This window comes from Canis aureus, chromosome 31 (genome assembly GCF_053574225.1).
Source record: "Canis aureus isolate CA01 chromosome 31, VMU_Caureus_v.1.0, whole genome shotgun sequence".
NCBI classification, from domain to species: Eukaryota; Metazoa; Chordata; class Mammalia; order Carnivora; family Canidae; genus Canis; species Canis aureus.
This window is the reverse complement of record NC_135641.1, coordinates 19926123-19939669: the sequence shown is the minus strand read 5'-3', so window position 1 is coordinate 19939669 and position 13547 is coordinate 19926123. Positions and strand designations below refer to the sequence as shown.

The 13547-nt window shown below is 38.3% G+C and overlaps 1 long non-coding RNA gene across 1 annotated transcript in view; it reads left to right on the top strand.

Annotated features, from left to right (window-relative positions):
• LOC144302459 (uncharacterized) overlaps positions 1–12989 on the top strand; it is a 64170-nt gene extending 51181 nt beyond the window's left edge. The window contains exons 2-3 of the long non-coding RNA XR_013369358.1: positions 8254–8333; positions 8873–12989. This is a non-coding gene — a long non-coding RNA (uncharacterized LOC144302459). The remainder of the gene's footprint in view (positions 1–8253; positions 8334–8872) is intronic.
• Positions 12990–13547: the final 558 nt, after the last annotated feature.

Below are 13547 nucleotides of genomic sequence, written 5' to 3'. Positions count from 1 at the left end.
CATGACCTGTGGGCTGGATGGATGGACACCCCACAGGTGCTTGTGGGACACTCTGAAAGCTCATGGCTCTCAGCCCTCCAATATTTCCACTATTTGCTGTTAGCATGCCTTCAATTTCTACCACTAGTAAGACAAGTGTTTGAATAAGTTATTGTATCCCTACAAGAACCCCCTTTAGAGATTCTATTAATAACCACCATGTTTTCAGTGTCTACTACGTGTTCTCTAAGTGCTTTTTATACAATATTTCTGATCCTTGAAAGAGCCCTGCCAGGTAAGTATTAATATCTTAATTTTACAAAAGAAGCAACCGAGGGCCATTGGGGAAGAAAATGAAGCTCAGAGAATTTAAATAATTTGTTCTAGGTCAACAAGATACAAGAAATACTTAAGCCCAAAATTGAGGGATGTCAGGTTCCAAAGCTTGTACTCTTCGATGGGGCCATGCTTCCTCTTTTAACCTCTTCCAGGGGACCTTAAGCCAGCCACACTTGTCCTTGAGAAGTTTATCAAAGATGAACAGACCAGTCATCTTGTCAGCTGGAGTGAGATTGAGAGAGCAGGTGGGGAGAGAGGCAGGCAGAGGGTTGTAGGGAATTGGGTGGAGGAGAAGAGGGGAAGTGGCTAATGTCAAAGATATACTTTGCCTCATTCATAATCAATCATGGCTGGTGCCTCCCAGGTTTACCTCTGGGTGAGCACGTTGCTGCAATTCAGCTTCGTAGGCATCTGCCCATTCAGGAGAGGCCCTCCTAGGCAGCCCCTTCCCTTCAACAAGCCTTCGCATACAGATGGATGTGATTGCAACAAGCTTTATCACACAGAGTGATCTCCTTAACACCTGGCCATCATTCCATTGCCATCTAGACTATGAGCTGCTCCAGGGCAAGAACTATGTCCCACTCACTCGTGAGCCACCACTACAATGTCCTGACCCATATGAGTTATTCCATAAATGTTTGTATGAAAGAACAATCAAGAAAGTGTTGATAACAACCTCATTTTACTTGTGAGCTTCATCCAAATGGCCTAGAGAAAATGAAAGATGTGATGTTGAAGCAAGAAGGAGGGCGGGACCTTATCTTTTTATTCATTTAATAATATTTACTAAGAACAAGGTATTGTGGGAAATAGAAAGATCTGGAAAGCTCTCTGGTGGCACTTACATTGTAGTCGAAGAAACAGAAAAATAAAGAATAGCATATAACATAAATTAAGGTGTTTAAGAGTAGAATTCAATGAATACAGTGTGGGTTCAGAGACAGCTTGGCAGAGTAACTGGTCAAGTAAGTATGAAAAATGTTTAATAGAGAAGATGACATATATAACTTTGACCTTGAAGGATAAGTAGACAGAGGACCAGAATCACTGGAAAGGAGCTATTCTGGCTGTATAAATAAGGTCAATTGGAGGTCACTTCGTTTAGAGGAACAGCAAATAAAAAAAAAATACAGTAGAGGATAGAATATATGGGAGATGTAGTGGCAGATGAGAGAGGAAAATAATTTCTGGAGAGCCTTAAATCTTATTTTAGAGGAAGAAGGGAACCATTGAAGACTTTTGAGGAGGAAAGCAATGTGATCAGGCTTGTATTTTCCAGCCACCCTATAGATAATATGGAAAGGAAATTGCTCTGTGAAAGCAGGCAGGCTAAGTGATTTCTTGACTATTTTCTTTGATCCCAGCATAAGAGTCCTTTGCAACATTTACTTTGCAGAGGCCATAAAACCACATCAAACTGAATCATGCACTATCATCCTCTAAGTTTCTGGTTCCAGTGGGCCTGATGCAATGCTAAGGTTTACTGAAATTTCAGATAATCAGAGCAGGAGGGAAATCATCTTAGCAAACACAGGCCATTTGTGTGGAACACCAGATCAACTCACAATCAAAGTCTGTGTCAAAGAGAGCAAGAAGCATCACCAGGCAGGTTGTGGAGAGCCCTCCTAGTTCCAATACACTGTGCAAACTGAGCAGGGGTCCATTTTGTCTCACCCAGGACAGTTAGGACTTGAGACACCTTCTGCCGTAAATCTTGGCACCTTGGCCCCAGGAACACTTCCCCTGGTTTGGGTAGTTTGTGTTTTTGTTCCATCAGGCATAATGCTGCTGAGCACTTAGAGGCACATTTTCTGCACAGTGTGTAGGGATTTAGTGGTACAACTCCCATTCACGTTAATGGAAATCCCTCCAGGAAATCTCCATGCCAGGCCACACTGAAAATTCACCCCTGATTGTTCTGTTTGATTTGTTTCACCTGTGTCTTCCTCTGGTCCCCTCTGAGGATGTTTGTGGGCTCGTTAGTGCTGACCTGCACTCAGCACTGAGTCGTAATCCCATGTAGAAATGATGAGATTCAGAGGCATCTTTATTGCTGAAGGAAAGGGCATACCTGGCTGGGTTTCACTGTGGTTTTATTTGAAGCTATATAGGTTCTAGGAAAGCCAAAGATCCCCTGGATGTTGCTCTCAAACAGAAATATGCTCATATTCAAAGGTGAATTTTGTTGTGCTCAGTACAGGGGTGAGAAAAAGAAAGCAAATCCCCAATACGACTGGGGAGACCCTAAAGATACACACCTGGGGATTCAGGACACAGTGGAGCCTAATCCTAAGAAGACACAGCCTGGTCAGGTGCCCATGAATGGAGAGAGCCCAGTGAAGAGAAATAAATGATCTCATTCCAACATATGGCTCAAAAGAGTGATTACCTTTCTCATACTGTGTGACAAATATGGACTTCTGAGGGTAGCAAAGATTATTCTGAAGGTCTTGAGCTGTTATGCATGCTTCTCTAAAATATATAACTTCTTTAATGTTTTATTTCAGAATGGCTTGATTTGCTGTTGATCACTTAGGTACCACGACATGCTGATTATTGGATTTTTCTCTTCATGATGTTGGAACATGGTTGGCAGGGCTGACCCCAGGACTCAGCTGACAAGTTGTTTCTATCCTTGGCCCATGTGGCCTTTCTGGTGTTCATGCTGATTTGAGCACCCTTTGTCTCTATGCCTCTTCCACGTGCTCTTATATACTGACAGTTAATGAGACTTAAACACCAACTCTTCCCTGGGAGTCAATGCTGTACCTTTAACCAAGACTTGGGAGACTTGACTTCAAATTCAGTATAGAACTCTACCTTATAGCCTCCTCATGTGAAAATGTGAATAAGGCTACGGACTCTGGAGTCAAACTGCTGGGGCTGACATCCACCGTGTGCTCATGAACAAATTATTCAACATCTCCAAGTCACGTTTTTCACCTGTGTCAAAGATCGGGAATAATAGTGCCATGAAGTGGGTGCAGTTCAATGAGATAATCCATGCAAAGAACTTAGTACTTTGTTTCCCTCATAATAAGAGCCCAAAAAGTGATCATTATTATTAATTATCATTTCTTCTGCAACTCCAAATAACGCTGTGGGTATTTTACATGTATAAGCAGAAACAAAGGGGCTTTTGAGTATGCTACTTTTCATTCTTAGTCTTCATCCTTACATAAGGTGTTCTTTAAAAAAAGTCTGTAAAGGTTAGCCTGAAGAGTTAGGAGGAGGAGGAGGGAAAACGATGGAGAAGAAAAATAGAAGGAGAAGAAAAAGGAGAAAGACAAGAGAGCATTGTGTATGTATATAACATTCCATGGTTTACTCTAAGCAACCATGGGTGATGGACAAAAATGATATACAGTCCTCATTTCACAGGTTAGGAAACTGAGTCACAAGACAGCAAATAGCTTCCTAAATGCACATAGCTAGTATGTGATGTAGCTGACACTTAATTTTTCTTTCTCTAAATGCAGTGTATTTTATAATTACAGGGAAAATGCAAAATGGAAAAAAAAATAAGATTTTCTGAGCAAAGGAAATGGATAAAAAAAAATCTGGGAAAGATGATGTAATTCACTATCAGAAGAAGCCAAACAGCATCATTCTGATACCCTTGTAAAGCCAATGATCTTGGACCTGTGGATGTTTAATTGGAAATGATTTGGAAAAACACAATTCTCATTATGCAGTAGCCACTTGTTCCCTTAAGGGTAATTTCACTCTTAAATGATCTCAAATTCTACCAGAAAGATATAAGCAAGAATATTGTACCAACGCCTTCCCAAGAAGTAGCATCTCATCTGCATTTTTATCATCATCATGAATTATTTATTAAGAAACAAATTGCCTGTAGGGGCACACTAAAAAACTGTCCAAATAGACCTTGAAAATCTCCTACAATTCATCTTTGTCTCTGCAAGTTAATAATCTAACGCAATTCCATAAAAGTAGATACATATACAAACAAAATAACATTAAGAAAATGGGTCAACAATAAGCTAGTTACATTATATAATTGAGAGCCTCTGGATCCCTTTATATGCCAAGTTTGAGTCAAATGACTTTCTTAACTGGAAGGAAAAGCAGCAAATGGTGTGAAGACTACTTATTTTTTCAGCCTCTTGAGGACTGGTCTGAACTCTTACCTTGCCTTGTACCTCAAGCACTTGTCATAGAGTTGACACATACTAGATGGTAGGTAAATGAACTTGGGCGAATCAAGGGAGATGATAGGATAGGTACACAATTAACTGGAGCTATATAGGCAGTAGGAACATTTCTAAAATACCCTGAAAGATTTCAGTAAAGAAGCGACTACATTAAACAAGGGACCTTGACCATTATGTCACCTGGTGAGCCTCCATGGCAGTCTAGCCACACAATCTAAACTCTGAATTGCTGGGCGAACGAAAAGTAAGAATACCACTAATACTCATTCTTGAAGGAGGAATGGAGATTTTAAAAATTTACACTAAAAATTAATCAAATTTTATTTTTAATGGGATTATTACCTAATGAAATTAGATATAGAAGATCACACTTTATTTTGTTGGAGAATGTTCAGTTTATAGATTAATTTACCAACAAACTATTTATTTGGCTTCCATTAATCAGTTATATATGGGGGGAGGGAGGGTGCCACAACTGATTCCTGGAGAAGAAAACCAGAAAGAATTTTTCTTGCATGAATTGTTCACCTCATTTAACTCTTTACCTTCTGGTTCAGAAGGCCATTCAAATGAAAACTTTAATGGAAATAAGTGAAAGACAAACTGCGTCCCCAAAAGTCCCTATAATCTTGAGTTTGAGGATTCCTCAATGTTCCAGAATTCCATGATTTTTTTTTAATCTGCCCTAGAAAGAGTTTTGATTCACTCCTAAGAAGCAATATTCCCTCTCCTAAAATTAATGTCTGTATTTCATGCCTTCTCTTTGGATGCCATATCTTAACTATATGTACACTTGAAATCAGTTTGGCCTAGCTGACTGATGTGTTTACTGGGCAGAGGAGTTCCATTAGCCTGCATACCAGCTCATACACCACAAGGAGATGGCTACTGGGGCCTTGGTAGCTCCTAGAGAGAGATGGGATTGTTGAAGCATCATTTGGCGTGGAACTAGATTTCGCAGAAAGAACCATCAGAACTAGATGGTCTTCTATTAGATCTTGATACTGTTTTAAAAGCTCTCTGTAACAAGAGAGAATGTACTTGTGAACAAATATGTATACACCCACTGAAATGAAGATGCTTTGGCCAAGCTCATCATTTTCCACATGCACACGCACCTACAAACATTCCCATCATTGTCTTCTGTGCTGAAGACCTTTCAATTCTCCCCTGCCTGCCCACAACCAAGCAGGGAAAATAGTTCCCAAGGAAATTTTGCTATTGACTCCCCTCTTGTTGTTTGGTTTGCTTTAATAAATACTGAGTTTATACATAATAGGGGGATGAGGTTCAGAAGAGATAGACAATAATTCCAGCAGAGAGTGATACAAAACACAAAGTGGGAATAGTACTGCAGTTATAGGGGGGCCTTATGTTTTTCTTCTCCTTTTATCCAATTGCCAATGGTTTGGGAATCAGTGCTTTTATACCAATTTTTGAATTGCATTGAATGTTTTAGTTACTAAATTTAATCAGAAATCAGAACCAATTTAGAGAAATTAGACTGTAGCATAAATTTCTCTGACCTGTCTTGGTATTCCTTATTTCTTCAGTTATGACATCACTATCCCTTTTCTCTCTGAATAATATGGACAGCAAGTCTTAATCTTAGCCAAGTAGATGTAAAACTGAAAGATCGAAAAACTTATTCTCTACTTCATAATGTTTCTTCCCTCATAACTAATAGTTGAGCACTTAATCTCTACTAAGTAACTCCTTTTTATATGTTACATTATTTTATTTAATCCTCATAGGAATCCTAAGAAGACATATTATTATTCTGTATTTAACAGATAATCTAGAGAAATTAAACAATTTATCCAAGGCCACATAGACCATAAGTGACAGATCCAAGATTCAAGCCCAGATAGTCAGTCCAGAGCTGCTTTGCTATGCCACTGCTTCATGTTGGTTTTTTATTCGCCAACCTGTCATTACATACTCATCTCCAACATACTTAAGTGTTTATAGATCCAGGCCTTCTACAAGATTTTAAATATTTTAAGTCTAAGGAGAATATCCTTAATTCAATGTGTAATCCTCATAGTACTTCAAATATAGTAGGCGCTCAATAAATTCATATTAAATTCATTCCTTATAATACTCTTCATAATCCACATGTTCTCAAGATTCTGATCAATTAGCTCTAAGTTCTCTTTTGAGCTACTAACCAATTCTTTTACTTGCCCACTAGTTCATTTCCAATTGCATGTCCTGCAACGGGTGCCTCCAATGCAACTTGTATCAAATCCAGCTTAGCACCAGCAGCTTTCGCTTTCCCCAGCACAGTTCTCTGTGTTCTCTCTATTTATGGGATCCCTCTTTACATGTGGCCAGTTAAAAACTTAGGAGTCATTTTCCACATCTCAAGTTTTAGCACTCTTTCCCCATCACCTATGAAAAATGAAGCCCTTTTTTGAAAAGGTATCACACATTTAATCACATTTTAACATTCATTCTTCCCCATAAAATACACATATTGAGCACCTGCTCTGTTCCAGGTGCACTTTTAGGGACAGAAAGATACAAAGTTGAATAAAATGAGGTCATTCTCTGAGAAGACCCTATTACGTGATAAGAGCAGAGGTTGGATATAAAGATGGACTATATTCTGCTACCCTAGAGGGAATATAGTTTCTTAAAGGCAGGATTTTAAAAAGTTTCCAATGTCTGGCACTGTATATGGCACATAGTAGATGACATATATAAAGGTTTAGATAGTAAGTGAATTAAAATACTACTCATATGGCATATTATGGTACTGATGCTAGTTCCCATCTAATTATTTGGCTTTGGTTTATTTTATAGAAGGTTGTTGGATAACATCTCTCAAACTAAATTGTAAGCTGAGTCAGGGATTGGATCTGTAGACTCTCACAGTTCAGCGCAGTGCTTCAGGGTCAGTAGATACTCCAGAGTTACAGAACAGAGTGGACACATGGGCCTTATTGGTAGAAAGTACCAGTATAGATGGGAGCTTTGGGACACGAAGCATATTTTTACTTTAGCTTCCAGTTTGTGTTATGTTTCAGTAAAGAGTCATTATCATTAGGTTGGTCATTAGGATTTCCACTAGGAATATTTTATTAGAGTTGAGGTTAAGAAACAGCCGGGTTAGAACAGGATCACTCACTGAATTGAGAAGGCCACATGCTTCTTTTGAGTCAAGATTGGAGCCCCATTTAGTTAAGTGGTAGATAAACAATAAGTGGAACATAAGAAAAAGCTTGATGGGATCTGCCAAACCTGCCCCTTCTGTTTGCAACTCAGGTTTGTTGCAACTTCACACATGTGTGAGACAGTGGAGAGGGAACCAATCAGGTTATTTGTTTATTTATTTACTACTAGAGGCAGCAAGATCCTTTTTCCCTTAAGCAGTTAAAACGAATAACACATTGGAGAGAGAATTGCCAACACTGTTTCCTATAAAAGAATATGTGAACTGGTTCTAATAACGCCAACGGCTACCTGACACACATTCTTCCTATAGTGTTCTAACAAGCTGGACTATTTTTAGGGAAATTCTTTGCCTTGAACTAAATTTATGGCCTTAAAGTCTTCTCGTCTATTTTTCGTGTGTGCGTGCTCCAACGGTCCAATTTATAACTGACACCTTTACTACCTACCAGCATATCAGTTTCATCTCCCAGAGGAAGAGAAAACCAGACCCTGTGACTAGTGAACTGGATTGAAAATCTAGTCTAATGCTGACAGATAAATGCACTAATTTTCTTCTGTGACCGGTTCTGCATTGCAGGGTGAGCCTGCTTCTAACAACTCCCTCAAAAGGCTCTGTAACCCGTCCAAAAGATGATGTCAAGTGCTACAAGGACCCAGGTCAGCCCTGCATCATAGGTAACAGTTACCCCAGTGATAAAGTTACAAGGCAGGTTTTGAATGAGATTGTGTTTTTAAATGAAAGACTGGCTGGAAATGTAGACTTGGACCAAGCATTAATAGAGGAAAATTTGAGACAAACAGAGGTTAGCGTTTGGTTTCTTTGTGGTGTTCAGCAAAGGTCAGAAAAGGTTCTAAAACAGAAGGAACCCAAAGTTTCAATGAGGAGTTGTGGTATTCTATTAATACATGAGCATGTAGACTAGACAAAGTGAACTCTAGGTTTAGCCAAGAGTTGTTTTGTGACATGGAAGCTTCAGTTATTCAGCTGGAACTGGTCACTTAATTTGGATAAATCCCTGAGCAGTTGAAGACCCACTGAGAGTCTCGTTTAATTTTATTCTAAGGGTGAAGTAACACCCTTCCATCCCCATGCCAACTGCTTAGGCCCAATGGGGAGGGAAGACATAAACAGCAGGCATGGAGCCCGTCGGATAGCCTTACAGATTAACTTTATGGTTTTCCTCCTTTACTAGCAGAGTCATGGCTGTGGAGGCAGCTCGTGAATCAACCGGAGCCCAAATGGCAACCATGTTCCCATTATCCATCTGTTGTGTTTCCTCACAAAGGTTTAAGTACAAGATTGATCGTGCATATCTGACAACGTGAAGTACCTCTGAGTAAAGAAACTAGAAACAGTTTCTCACTCTGGACAAAAGAAAGAGGACATATATCCAGAAGACAAATGGTGAAAATTCAATCCGTAAGTACATAGAAGATACCTGTGCTGGTAAGAAGGAAAGGAAGCACCGAGAGATCTGGAATTTGAAATAAATGGATTGAAAGTGCCTAGACAAAGTTGACTTAGAAAAAAATATAGCCTTCCTTAAAGCAAATGTAACTAGTGAGAAACCATGTTCCACTAAAAACAAGCCTTATGTAGAGAAGAGCAAAGAATTTTAAAAGCATGAACCTAAAATTAAACCAGCTACAACTAAAGGGAAGAACCAGATTGTTTGCTCCAATGAAGAGTTTATTACTGTTGGCATAAATAAAGCTAAAATATTTTCAATTTTAAAGAGACAACAAAAGCTGGGAACTGTGTTGTGTGGATGGTAATCAACATGGGGATTAAAAACACAGAAGCACAGAGCGTCTGCTGTTGGGATCCTCACTGTGCAAGGTGGAGAGTAGACTTACTGACACTTGCTGATGCAAACACAGGAAGACCCATTTCATGATACTCCACAGCTACTGCCCAGCCTGCTCCAACACCGGCTGCCTACACAAGCTCAGCCTAACCCAGGACAGCCAGTGCGTCCACTGTTACAAAGTCTGACTCTGATCCTTCCTCAGTGCTACCTATTTCTTTCTCTGTGACCTTTCTTTTTTGGGAAGAAAACCCACTTTGTCAATGACTCCGGATTCCATGGGATTTTAGGAGGGTCTCCTTTCTTTCCTTCTTCATCCTAAAAGGTGACTTTGGAAGTAGGAAGGAAGAAGAGAAAAGTTAGAAAAGTAATATAATCGCAATATAGTTCTTTACCTTCGAAGCTCCTTCCCACACTTAATCTCATCCAATACTACACTACCAGGTGACAGAGCAAGTGTTCTTAAGCCCATTTTGCAGATAAAGAGCCTGAGGCTCAGAGAGGTTAAGTGCTTTGCCCAAGTTCACACAGCTGGAAAATGAAGTCCAGGACAGGAACACGGACTCCCAATCTTGTACTTTTTCCAGAACACATCAGATTTCATCACAGGAAGCATACGCTACTTTCCACAAAGAGCTTTGGAATAGAATAGATGACAAAATGTAGTTTTCAGTTCTTGTTTGTTTGTGTATGTTGTTACTGCTGCTTCACTTTACATTTCAAAGTGCTATATTTATTATCCATCTTCTTGAGAGGCACGTAATTATGTTTTATATGTTTTAATTTAGACAACTATAGCTTTTAGTTATCTGTTACTTTTGTGCCCTTGGGATTTCTCTACAGATAAATACATAGATACATAGATGTCAAAAAGAGATATATAGATAATAGACCTTCTGGTATTGACAGTAACATATTCATTCCTTCTTGTTTCCTAAAGAAATAGTTTTACTTGATAATATTTTGAGTTTTTCTCTAAATCCCATTCAAAACTTATGCAAATTGTTAATGTCCACAGATTTCCAAAACAAGAGTTTAGGAGGAAATCTTAACCGCAGTATCCCCAATATCTTCCAATGATTTTAAAGTTTCACTAGAGGGCACTCCCACTTCATGGCCAGGAGGCAGTAAGGACAAAGGACCATAGTGGTCTGGATGCTTAACTCCTGTACCTACTATTTTGTTTTCTTTCTCACTCTCTCTCCTCTTTCTCACCCATTGTGTAAAGAATATAGTGAAATTATACAGGTCTTCCTTTAAACATATAAATAGAAATGAACTACATTGAAAAGCTAGCTAACATCTGCAACTGTGAATTATGGTTCATCTTGTGACATAGAGCACATCTTGGAAATCTGCACTGAAGTTTTGGTTGTCAACCTATATAAGAGTACAAGATATAGCATGAGATGTTAGTTTAGTATATCAAGAATATGTCTTTATTGGGCAACTTGGGGGGGGGTGGGAATTGTTGCTAAGAACTTATTTCCAACTTGTAAGATCTTCATTGTTCCCTTTCCTGGCAAATCTTTGGGTAAACCCAAATTACAAAGGTATGTGGAAAGGTCAGGAAATGGGGGAATTAAAGAAAGATCCAAATGGACAATCAAATGAAATTGCTTTAGAGTAAATGAAACATTAGGTTCTGCTCTGTAGTTTCCACACTTTTATGTATCAAAGATCTGAAGATATTTAAATCACATATGTTAGCAAAACAATAAATAGAGCATTTCTTGTGGGAGGAAAATAAGGTATTTCAAAGTCAGAAGGAAAGTAGCCTATTGCCAAGTGTAGAACCCCACAGAGCCCTCAGGCTTGAAGTTTTAAACTGATCTCAACCCTTTGGGTGTTTGAATTTCTTTACTGTTGGCAAAACATAACTTCCTGCTTCAAAGAGAAATGGCATTAAGAAGGCCTATTACATAGCGATTCCAAAGACTTCTTGGACACCAAATCACTATTACAAAACACCATTTTGATGAGTTTAGTAAAGATTAATCAGAAACATATGGATTAAGTTTTCCTTTAAAATTATTTTGGTTTATAAAATAAGGGAAAAAAAGAGAGGAATGGTAAAATATGTTTCAGGCTTTGCAATGCCCCCCAAACATTTGAAAAGTGACTAAAAGTGCTGATGGACCCAGGGAAGTAACCAGATTTTCCCTGTGTCAACCTGAACCATCCTTATTTGATTTAAATTTAAAGGCAAAATAAACATTGTAACTTTCTGCCATTATTGTCCACAGAGAGAAACATATATTTGCTTCTCAACCATGGACTTACAAATTTCAATGGAAATGTAGGCTTATGTGTTCATTTCACAATGATGCAAACTTAATTATTCATATGTCCTAAAAGGTTTCATATTGTTTAAATAGAAGGCAGTGCTTCTAAAGTCTAAGCTGAGGATTCCTTGGTAAATTTATCTGAAATAGCTAATTATTAGAATTAAATTCTTCTCTAACAGCTCTACAAGTAAAATACACATGACATAAAAGACCTACAATGACCATCATTGAGGAAATTTCTCACTGCAATGAGTGATACCAGAACAACTTTACTACTAATTACCAAACCAACCAACAGTGAGTAAGCCTTAAGCAAATTGTGCTTTAAAGGAATATAAGTTGAAGAGAAAAGAAAGCATAAGTAATTAGGAATCGATAAAAGAAATCACTAGAAATTAGTAGATCCTCCTGATTTTATTCCCTCTAGTTCAAGTAATCCTTTAGAAATGAATACAATAAAAAATAGAATAAAACGAAAGTTGAGGTGCAACTAACAGATTTCCTAAGTCATGAGATACAAAAATTTTCCTTTCCTACAGATAAATCAAGGGATATTAGAAGAATTTGCCTTTATCTTTGGAAGAAATATATATAATGACAGCACATTTTAATATAGAAACATATTTTTTTCCATGATTAAATGCTTAATAACCATGCATAGATGGATTAAGCAAATTTAGGAAGTCTTGTCTTCAAAAGTATTTCTAGTAAATGTTATCCTTTGACACAACCAAATAAAAATGTTTTCCCCTGGGAGTGTGGTGATGAACAGTTGGTCTATAATCAAAAGGTTCTTGCTAGAAAGCATGTCCAGCTTTCCTTTTAAACATGTACATGGAAAATAATACCAACTTCTATCAAGCATTGGATTTAGCCCGTTATCATGTGCAAATGTACCTGCCTATTAACTTCCAGATTGGGCAGGTATTTTACTAAGGTGCAGTATTTCTATCCCAGGTCATAGCTTGAGTATTCTCCCTTTCAAGGTCCCCAAAGCTTCATCTGTCACTCTTATTGTCAAATGTTCTATTTTTCCTGTCCCTGCCAGCAGTGATTTCAATTTGGGCTTGACTTCAAGACAGGCCACATTGTATCTGTGATGTCAATGGAAAGGGGATAAAAGTCATTAAAGATATTTGTTATTTTGAAAGGTTAAAAGAGTTTTTCTTGGTGGGTAACACTTTCTCTGGAAAGAACCTTAACTAATTGTCTGGCCAGGGAATGGGCACCTAAGTGAGAAAAAAATATACTTAATAAAGCATTGGCGTCTATTATTTTTCTCCTTTTATTGTCCAGTGCCTCTGGGCCTGGTGGGCTTTCTGGAGGCATCTAAGCTCAATATTCCTTCAAACAGCAGAGCAATGATTACACTGCTGGGCTGATTCTCTTTCTGTCTGCCCTAGGTAAGAGATTCTTGCTTCAAACACCATTTATTGTAGAAATTGTTGTGAGGGTTCTAGAAATTGTGCATGTGTCCTTAAAAGAGTCCCCAAAAGATAGAATTAGAGGTTCACTTAAAATACTATTTTGTTTTGTTTAATATCCACCTTGCCTAATATCCACTGCTCAAAGCAATAGAGTAAGATATTAAAAGTGGGATACTTTCTAAAGAGGCAGTGGAAACCAAATGATTTGGGTTCTTCTCAGATTGTAAAAAGCAATGAACTCAAGAACAATAGACCAAACTCACACCAACACACAACATCCATCCATGTGATAGTTTGAAAAGAAGAAAGAAAGAGCCGATTTGTGTCCTTTACTTTTGTCAGGTTATG